At 40.9% G+C, this 11,271-nt stretch overlaps 1 pseudogene; it reads left to right on the top strand.

Annotated features, from left to right (window-relative positions):
- Positions 1 to 1,668: 1,668 nt before the first annotated feature.
- On the top strand, positions 1,669 to 4,081 carry LOC113561815 (annotated as a pseudogene).
- Positions 4,082 to 11,271: the final 7,190 nt, after the last annotated feature.

The raw sequence follows: 11,271 nt of genomic DNA, 5'->3' as shown, positions 1-11,271 counted from the left end.
ATTTCTAGCGCACTATATTAATCTTTATTAAGTCAGCAATAACAAAGTACACACTTTTCTACCAAAAGTTGAAAAAATTTGTGAACCGCCGGCGTTAGTTTTATCCAAAGCGTACCACGCGGAGGTCGCACGGTCGGATTTACGCTTCGTTTTGTGTGGGTGTGTGTGTGCATGCGTGTGTGTGCGTGTATGTGAGCGCTCACGGATTGCACGCAACTAGTGGAACGTCTTGCCGCTAGGCGGCGACAAGACGTAAGACGTTTCTCGTAAGTGAAAGAGTTCAGCTACATTACTTAAGATCGCACATTCGTACTCACATGTGCTTATGCTTACATACGCATACGTATACTGAGCTGTTCGGAGTTACTCTATTGGCGATTTTTGCTACTGTCTGATATATAACTAGTTAAGGTTTTTACTTATTCCTTTACTTATTTTTACATTTCTTCTTCTCTTTTATTTATTCTGTTTTCTCCTACTTCCGGTTTCTGCTCGTTGTTCTTTACGATGCCTATGCGTCATTTATCTGAGACAGATTGTGCTCGTATTGTGACTCTCTTACAGGAGAATCACAGTCAACGGTACGTTGCCAACCAGTTTGGAGTAAGTCCGTCCGTCATTAATCGGATTTATTTCCGGTTTCGAGAGACTGGCTCATACCACAGACGGCCGGGTCAGGGCCGTTCTCGTGAAACAAGCGCTCGGGAAGATCGAATGATCGTCCGGCAAGTTACACAGAATCGCTTTGTTTGCGCACGTAGAATTGCCGGCGATATTAATTATGGTCGACAGCATCCGATCTCGGCTTCAACGATAAGAAATCGTTTGAGAGAAGAGGGATTGCATGCTCGTCGACCAGTGCAAGTTCCATATCTTACCCATCGTCATCGTCGCCTACGATTACATTATGCTCATTCTTTAGTCAGTAGGCGACCTAGGCAATGGAATTCTGTACTGTTTAAGGATGAGTCTAGATTTTGCCTTTTTGGCAATGACAGACGAGCCCGAGTTTGGCGACGTCAAGGAGAACGCTATTCTGAAAACTGCAACAGACCGGTTCGAGCTTTTCATGGTGGTTCTGTAATGGTATGGGCAGGAATATCTCGATTTTCACGAACACCTCTTGTAATTATCCCTCCACCAGGATTAACTTCTAGACGATATGTTCATGAAATACTAGAGCCATATGTTCTACCAATTAGAAATCGAATTGGTCAACGGTTTCGCCTAGTGCATGACAACGCACGACCGCACACTGCTCGTTACACCCAACAGTTTCTGAGAAACCATCAAATTGATACATTATTGCATCCGCCAATGAGTCCAGATTTTAATCCAATCGAGTATGTTTGGGATATGTTAGAGCGCCAAGTACGCAAAAACTATCCCAACATCGTCGGTTTGGCTTCGCTTGTCACAGTTCTTTGCCGAACCTGGCAGCGAATCCCTTGTTACGTCCAGGAAACTCCACGGTTCCTCGCTTCCATAGGGAAAACATAAAATAAAGGGAAGAAACAAATAAGAATCCCTACTAGCGGGAAAACGACCGGACTAGCTAAGGGGGAGGGGAACAGGTGGACTTATTGTAATAGATATCATGAAACGATACGTAAACCATAAGGCTCACAAAATTATTTCACACCCCCCCCCCCACCTGCGCTCGGTTGAAACGTTCGATAAGAGAAAAAGAGGGAAAAGAACCACCCGGAATCAATAGTTAATCACTAAACAAAGACTGCTTCTGATTCGGAAAGGCGGAGCGGGACTTGGGAATTGTCACTCGCTGACGGCAATAAAAGTAATCCACCGATAAGGAACCCTGCCATACAGGGGCAGCTGTGAAATAGATTAAGGAGGGAATCTGGTTTACCGGGTCCAAAAAATCAATTTTTCAAAAATGATCTTAATTAACAGTATTACATTCAGAGAATATCGTGTTAAAATTTTAGAGCGAAATTCAAAGTACTTATCGAGTTACAGCCTGTTTACGTTACAAATTTACGCGTCGAGCAGATAGTCGTGCATGCAACTGGAGCGCTCGGCGCGCTCAGCTTTCTTATCTTTTAAACAAATGAAATTTCGGAGAAACGCTTTGTGTTGTTGTAGAAGGCCAGTCGCTCTCTCGTTTTCGATGATTAAAGACGTTTATAAACTGTAACATGGCTAGCTATCCGAAATCAAAACACGGTGAAAGCGCGCGTGTATCACGGCCGCAAAAAAGACTTTCATGGAAATCAATTTTAGGAAGAAAGTGAATATCCACAGTCGAGCACTTCAGCAAGAAAAGTAAGCACCGCGATTCAAGATGATATAGTATACAACCCACAGCATTTTTATAAAATTGTGGAGTTTTTTACTGTTTTGGGGCTCTTACCGACCTTCTTATTTGTAAAACGTGTAAGAAAGATATACGATTTCAAGAATCGGGAAACAGAGGTTTCGGTTTCAAACTGCTTCTTTTGTGTTCTTGTGGTCACAGAGAAATAAATTCTGGGCCGTTCATTAATACAGGGTTTGAAATCAATAGAAGGATGGCTTTTGTAATGAGACTGCTGGGTCTTGGCCGAAAAGGCATAAATATTTTTGCTGGTTTAATGGACATAGGTCAAGGCATAAGCATAAGTACATACGAATTTATCGTGCGACATATTCATACTGCCGCCAGTTCTGTTTTTGATAGCGTGTGTAAAAAAGCCGTAAAAGAAGAAAAAGAAAAAAATATTGAAAATGGAAGACCTGCAGAAGAGTTTAAAATATCTGGTGACGGATCTTGGAAAAAACGTGGGTTTACCTCATTATACGGTGTTACTACGCTCATCGGCTATTATACTGGTAAAATAATTGACCTCATCGTAAAAAGTGCATACTGTCATGCTTGTATTATTTGGAAAAAGAAAGAAGGCACCGACGAATACGCTGAGTGGTATGAACAGCATGAGGGTGAATGTTTCATGAATCATTCAGGCTCGGCCGGGAAGATGGAAGTAGACGCCATTAAAGAGATGATTTTACGGTCTGAAGAAAAATTTGGTGTGAAGTATGTAAATTATATCGGCGATGGCGATTCTAAAACTTACAAGGGTATTTTGGACGTTAATCCCTACGGTGATGATTATCCAGTAATAAAAAGCGAGTGTGTCGGGCATGTAGAGAAGCGGATGGGGACGCGACTGCGTAACATAAAAAAAGAAAAAAAGCTCGGCGGAAGAGGAAAATTAACTGATGCACGTATAACAAAATTAACTAAGTATTATGGATTAGCCATAAGGCGAAATGTGAATTCTGTACAAGATATGAAAAGAGCAATAAAAGCAACACTCGACCATTTAACTTCCACGGACAAGAATCCAAAGCATAAAAACTGCCCGCCCGGTAACGAAAGCTGGTGCAAGTGGCGCAAAGCTGAGGCGGCTGGTAAAACGCAAGAGTATGAGCATCCTCCTCCACTTAATCCGGAAATTGTAAAGCACATTCTTCCTATATATGAAGACTTATCAAAAGATGATCTTCTCACAAGATGTTTAGGCGGACACAATTAGAATTCCAATGAAAGTTTCAATTCTACGATCTGGCGCCTTGCCCCTAAACATCTTAACGCGGGCGTAAAAATTGTAGAAACTGCTTCATTTATCGTTACATCCGTTTTCAATGAAGGATGCAACAGCATCCTGAAGATAATGAACTTGTTGGAAATTCAGATCGGCCTACAAACACAAAATTTCAGTCAACGCTACGACGAGGAGCGGCTTGCGAGGCAGCGGCGCCGAAGCCTAAGTACCACAAAAAAGGCTCGAACAGCTCGTAAGGCCAGTCAAATGGTACAAAATGAATTTTATGAGGAAGTTGAAGGGCTCCTGTATGGAGCAGGAATTGCTGATTAACCCACGACTGCTGTAAGTTATCAAAAAATTATACTTTTCAGTTGCAAAACCTTTAAATGCTATTTTCTCAAAACCGTATTTTCCAAATTTGTGTACACAATAGAGAAAAATTTAATTAACCGATCGCGTTCTATCTCAGCTCATTTTGTTCGTTATTTGTTTCTTTATCAAGTGAACCCAAAACAGAGTAAAAACAAATTAAATTAAAGACTAGTTTTTTGCACTAAAAAACGAAATGTTTTCGTGAAAAATGAAAATTTTTTCCAGAATCGTGTCAATTTCTCAATTTTCGTTATTTTTTTCTCGGTTTTTTAGATTCACTTCGAAGGTAATTATGTAAAATTAATAAAAAACTTTGAATCGTTTGTTTCACACAAGATTTACGCTCTCCAGAATGTACACAATGAACCAACTGCAGCGGCGAGGCGTTACACGCATCTTCCTATTTCTTCGACTTAACGGCTATAGTTTTAATCCAAAAAATTAATTTTTGTAGTTTAAATATACAATAATATATTCTAAAAGTGTGGGAATAATTGCTTTTATTTTACCTAATTTAAAAAATTCCTAAAAATTATGCATTTTTCGGGCTCTAACCAGATTCCCCCCTTAAGAAAAACATAAACATGGATTGTAATATGCATGGTCAAGCGAAGGGTCTTCACAACTCAAGTGCCGGACTCTAATCCTTCGAAACGATAACGTAAATCCATCAGATATCATAGTAATACAGTAGCAATGGACGCTTCATTAGAAACCATTTTTATTACCTTTTTCCGTTGTTCTTCTTTTCTGGGAAAAGAGTGACCCCCACCTACACTCTTTAGCCCTATATAAAGGGAACAATTTGGCCAGAGAGTCCTCTTTTATCTTCGGACACTCTGCAGTTTGCATAACGTAACGTTCTGCTCCCGTGATCGGGACACCAAGTATTAAGATAGAGTCAGTGTCAGATTCCACCCGAAGACTCTCTGGTTCGACTGGCCCCTTTCATCCTACTGAAGAAACATTCCATTCGAAAGGTCGGAACGGAATAAAAGTAAGCCTTTTTTAATTATTTCATTTAATTACCCTCTAATCGTTTCGCAATTCCAGTCGAGCAATTGTCTATTCCGATTTATTTCCGTTTAAGTGGCCGATAATATTCGCGGACCAACTGATTCCTCGGCAGATTCGGGTTTTTCCTCATCGGCAGATTTGGTATCGTGCGACCAAGCTGCACCCCTCCCCGCGCCAGAAACAACCGAGCAACTTAGTACATTTAGCGATAGAACCGAGCGTTTATCACCACTTAGAATTATCATACCATCTCCTACCTCAACGACTGCTAATCCACCTTCCTCCCCTAGTGTTTCCCCTTTTTCCCTACCTGAGTTATCCCCGCGGTTGTACTCACCCATCCCTTCTGAACAGCTTGGACAATTCCTGAATTCGGTCCTCCCTACCCCCGCTCCTGAAATCAACCAAGGAACATTCCTTCACTTTCCATCCCCCGTTCATGAAAACCCTGAGTTTGGAGGGATGTCAATCCCCTCAATTTCAGCACTCAGAGAATTTTCCCAGAGAGCCTTCAACTTGCTTCTTGATTATTTCCTGGATCTTTTCCCCACTTTCACTCATCCCCTTCCTCCACACACCGTTATTTGCGGCCCTGGATTAACCAATATACCGGCTCTCAGGGAAGCGCTCAGTTACGCTGGCCCTGATACCTTTATCCCCTTTATCACACACAACCGCGTCCACCCTGTCCTGATCCCCGCGTCTTATATTCAAGAATTTTTATCAGAAGTTAATTGTGAAATGTACAGCATATAGTCAATAGTATTATTATTATTTACGTGCAAATATGCGTATAATTAGTTAAGTCGAAACTCACCGTTTCCTTTTTCACGTAATTATTATGTTATAATATAGAATTATTAAATTAATTACATTAATATCGAATTATGTTTAATTCTTAATAATATTCAAAATTATAATTAATTTAAAAATGATAACGATTGTTTGAGTATGTTTCTTTTCTATCATTTCATTTGTGATTTCATAAATTTTGTGAAATTGTAATTCTTTATTGGTAATCGTAAGAGTCGTAGGTATGTTCAAATCCGAAATTCATTTTTCAAAATTATAATTATGTTCAAACCCGCAACTCATTTGTTTTTAGATTATGATCATTTGTAATTGTAAAACATACAGGGTGTAACAAAATTCGACGGCCAACATTAAATGGGTAACAGGTGATGCAATTCTAAACACAAAATGTCTAGTGATTATGTGTCCGGAAATGCGTCGTTATGGAGATACAACGTCACAAAGTTTGCGTACAGTGGCGACCGCCGCGAAACCATCCCCACCGCTACTGCCGCGTGCTGCAAATGCACGCGATCTGGCATCACTGCTCTGCACACATCGCACAGTCCGGTTCTGACGTAATAATGGCGTACACCAACGCTGAGATGGCCGACATACATCTTGTGTTGGGAGAATGCAGGGGAAACGGTCGGGCCGCAGTGCGAAGATACTATGAAAAGTTTCCTAATCGTCGGCTGACCGATCGACGGACATTTCTAAACGCTGATCGGCATCTTCGGGAGAGCGGATGTTTTCGTCCATTGAGAAGTGATGCTGGTCGTCCGCGCACCACACGAACCGAGGAGATGGAGGAACGGGTGCTGGATTTAGTCGCTGCAGAGCCCAGTACGAGTACCAGGAGGGTCGGATTACAGGTGAGTGTTGTGTGCATAACAGGTCGTACAGTACAGTACAGTTGAGTTAGTACAGTTCATGCACTGTACTAAGTTCAGTGTACTGCAGTTCTTACTTCACCAATTACTGTACTGTAATTCATGTACTAATAGGTACAGGAAGATCACAAGGCTGTGTGGAGGGTTTGGCACGAACAGCAGCTGTACCTCTACCATCTGCAGAAGGTCCAAGGGCTCCAACCTGGAGATGCAGAACACAGACTAGTGTTTTGCAGATGGCTGTTGCGAAAATGCGCTATGGATTCAGCGTTCCTGGCAAGTATTCTGTGGACAGACGAAGCGTGTTTCACGCGAGATGGAATCGTCAATCTCCACAACCTCCACGAGTGGGCAGAAGAACAGCCGCATGCACTGCGAGAGGCACATAATCAACGGCAGTTCTCCATCAACGTCTGGGCTGAGATAATGGGGTACTTTCTTCTCGGGCCCTATGAGCTTCCTCCACGGCTGACAGGAGCAGGGTACCTGAACTTTCTGCAGAACCAGCTGGACCAGCTGTTGATGGATGCTCTCGATGATGTTCCCTTGGCAGTGCGTAGACGTACGTGGTTCATGCACGACGGTGCACCACCGCACTTCAGCGTCGACATACGCCAATGGCTTGATCGCCGATTTCCATATCATTGGGTTGGTAGAGGACCTGATACACCCATTCCGTAGCCTGCCCGTTCACCAGACCTGAATCCTGTAGACTTCTACCTCTGGGGTCACATGAAAGAACTTGTGTACGCAACATCGGTGGAAACTCGAAACGGTTTATGGCAGCGAGTGCAGGAAGCAGCAGATGCCGTCCGAAACGATCCGGGTGTCTTCGAGCGCGTTCGGGCATCGTCCCAACGCCAAGCCACTGCGTGTATTCGCTCCGGGGGAAAGCATTTTGAGCATTTATTGTAAATTGCTATAAGAAGTAATAAAAATCGCATACTCTGTACACAGCATTTCCTTAGCACATTACTAGACATGGTTAAATGGGTCAAACTTTGTGACGTTGTATCTCCATAACGACGCATTTTCGGACACATAATCACTAGACATTTTGTGCTTAGAATTGCATCACCTGTTACCCATTTAATGTTGGCCATCGAATTTTGTTACACCCTGTATGTACTTCTGATGCTATTTCGACAAAATATATTGTTTTTCTTTTAATTAGTAAAAGCTAACAAAAATTTCATTCAGTTAATTACCCTCGTTTCACCCTCGTCCTTGACAGATCGTACGGGTCCTATCCTTGTGTAATAGGGATTCATTTCCCTTACCAAAAAAGGACCATCGAGTTGACCGTTTCGAACTATTAGGGTAGATCGACTTAGGTCGTTGATCCAAAAATTCGAAGGGTATCGGTCGGCTCGAGACACGAGATACTGCGGCTGTGTGCCTACGTACCTCGAGAGGCGTCTGGTTGCGCCCTTCCTCGAGCTCACGGAGCTCTGGACGTAACACCCTCAAAGAGCAATACGTCGTTCCATCAATATGCGAAATCGATTGCGAGCAGTCATTTTGAATAGAGGCGGAAATACTCGTTATTAAATTCTTTTTAGCGTTAATCACTCCATCTTGCATTAATCACTGATACACTCCACATAATACATACGCACACACACGCACGCACACACACACCCACACAAAACGAAGCGTAAATCCGACCGTGCGACCTCCGCGTGGTACGCTTTGGATAAAACTAACGCCGGCGGTTCACAAATTTTTTCAACTTTTGGTAGAAAAGTGTGTACTTTGTTATTGCTGACTTAATAAAGATTAATATAGTGTGCTAGAAATCAATTTTTTAACATTAATTAACATTATTTTCCATTTTATCTTACTGAAATTAAGCAATTTCTTAGTTTTGCCCAATAAACCACAGTGGCCACCATGAAAAAAATCTTATAGCTATTCGGCAAATTTTTGTCAAATTCATGGTATTGAAAAGTATAAAAAAAATGTGAAGAACAAATTTTTTTGTCATTCTGTACAATTGTTTTTAAAGTCAAATGATAAAGTGAAAAATCATTCATTTTTACGTTATATTCATCCATTTTCAGCATGGTTACATGTTTTCGAATAAATGTAGGCAAGTATACCGTTCAATAGAGCAAAGTCTCAGCTTTAAGAATCCGTTTTTTAAATTGTTGTGCAATGATTTTTACCGGAGTTATGAGCAATCAAAGTAAACAATGCCAATTGTTATTTAATCGGCGATAACTCAGTAACAAAAACTGGTAGAAAAATTTTAAAAAAGCGTTTTGTAGGGAAAACTTCAATCTTTTACAATAAAAAGTCGAGAATTTTCGCAGATTTTTTTTATACATGACAGATCTTCAAAGTGAAAAGAAAATTTCTTATTTTGTCCAGTTCGCAGTTTTTTCTATGCAAAAATTGCCAAACGTCACAGAAATTTAAACTCATGTCAATCGTTCGAAAGTAGAAGTTTCAAGCTTTAAAATCCTTTTTTTAAATTTAAATTTCGTTCATTTTTAACAAAGTTACAGCTGCTTGAAGTTTGCCTATTTTTTAAGAAAAGTTTGGTGTTCCTCTAATTTTTGTGAGTAGTGTATAATAAGAAATATTTAATTTCACTATGAGCATTAAAAAAATTATTTGAAAAGAAAATTATTCAACTTAGCTTCGCTCTCCCATGACTATTTTTTTACAAAATTACATGTAGCAGTTGCTGCAGCATATCAGTCGGTGATCTTCACATACAGGCTTATGACATTTTGCGCAACAATACTGATTTTTTTTATCTTAATTTTTAGAGCATAAAGCACAACGCTTTCTGGACATTCTCAATTGAGCGTTGCTCCATGTTTTACTGCTAAAAAAGTGTACTTACACTAAAAATTTTGTCTTGAAACTTATTTTCTAATAATATATATATTCAAAATCTTTATAAAAAATGTAAAAAGAGTTGATGAAAAATTCACTCACCTACACACTTGGTATACATAAACTGTAAACGGGGGTCGTTTACGTCCAGACGCAATTTGAACTGCTTGCTGTACTGGCTGTATGTGGACTGAGCGTACTAAACTTGGGGAGTGTGTACATTGTTTGGATACAATTTTACACGACATAATCCAAGGCGGCTCCCTTCCCCCGCTTTTAAGGTACCGAAGATAGTCGATTTCGGCCGGACACAAACGACCCCCGTTTACAGGTTAAGGGTTATGATAACGTAAAATGGAGTTGGCTCTGTCCATTTTTCCTCTTACTAACTGAGTTTGTGTTGTGAATTTTAACTGATTATCCAACCATATACCTAGAAACTTAGCTCCATTAAAATTCTCCACTCTGTGTCCGTTGATCCAAATGAACATATCGCGATCAATATAGCCCGCTTTATTAAATCCAACCAGTGGAGTTTTGCGAGGTTCCAATAGCCGCCAACTGAGCAGCCAGAAGGGTGACAGCCGCTTCTAATCTTCCTCTGTTTATCTCTCGATGAAGTCTCCGGAGATATACCACGATATCGTCCGCAAATTTTCGAATAATAACTGCAGGATCCAAATCGTTTGCTAACGCACACGTATAGATGGCATACAGGAGCGGACTCAATATTGTCCCCTGTGGATGCCCGTGACGCACCACAAGTAGGACCTTATCTCTATTCTGTGTCAAAAATTCCGTCCACCATTCCTGGAGTCAGGCTCGTAGAAAGCGGAGAATGCCCGTGGGGCACCGTAATCTCTCCAATGTATCCAATAATATGGTAAGGTCCACACTGTCATATGCCGATGATATGTTCAGGAATGCCGCCAAGACATATTCTCCCTTTAAGAGGCTACCCTTAATGTCTGCCGTTAATCGAGTAAGGTTATCCAAGCAAGAACGTCCTCTGCGAAAGCCGCATTGCGAGTCATGGATGATTCCACAGTATTCAGCCCACCAAAGCAATCGTTCATTCACTAGTCGCTCCATTAACTTCCCAACGCATGACGATAGTGCAATAGGTCGAACTTTTTCCTTTCCCACTTTTTCAATAAAACACACCTGGTACCATTTCCAATTCGTCCAGAAGAGATCCACACTCCCAGATCCGGTTGAAAAAATCCAGTAAAGCACGGCGGCCAACATCACTGAGCTTTTTCAATATTCGGTAATCAATGCCGTCGAGGCCCGGGACCGATCGCTTAATTATATGCAATGCTCTGTCCAATTCTGCCATTTGAAACGGTTGGTTCAGCATAGGATACTCATCAGATCCAGTGAGCGGTCGACTCAGTAAAGAAACACTAGGAGGTGCCAACTTGTCTATTTCCTGGCGTATGACCTGCCAAGATTACGATTTCCGGGGCTCTTCAATTTGACGACGGTTTTTGATTATATTACTTTTACCGCTGAATAAAAAGTATATAGGTGTTATAGGGTTGTTTTCGTTTATGAGATATTCAGTGTTAAAGATGACTTATGAAGATTAGAAAATCTGCCATCGATGGATAAACTTATACCATTTCTTTCAATCTGACGATGGTTTCTAATAGTATATTTAACGCTGAATAAAAAATTGTATAACTATGAAGGGGCTAACTGCTCTGGTTTTCAAGATATGAAATTATGCAAAATGTTTACTTTGACCCCGTCCTCTTAATTTAACAGTTCACTCTAATAAGAGTCAAAATTAGATG

The sequence above is a fragment of the Ooceraea biroi genome, chromosome 4, assembly GCF_003672135.1.
Source record: "Ooceraea biroi isolate clonal line C1 chromosome 4, Obir_v5.4, whole genome shotgun sequence".
Taxonomy (NCBI): domain Eukaryota; kingdom Metazoa; phylum Arthropoda; class Insecta; order Hymenoptera; family Formicidae; genus Ooceraea; species Ooceraea biroi.
This window is presented reverse-complemented; position numbering and strand designations above follow the sequence as displayed.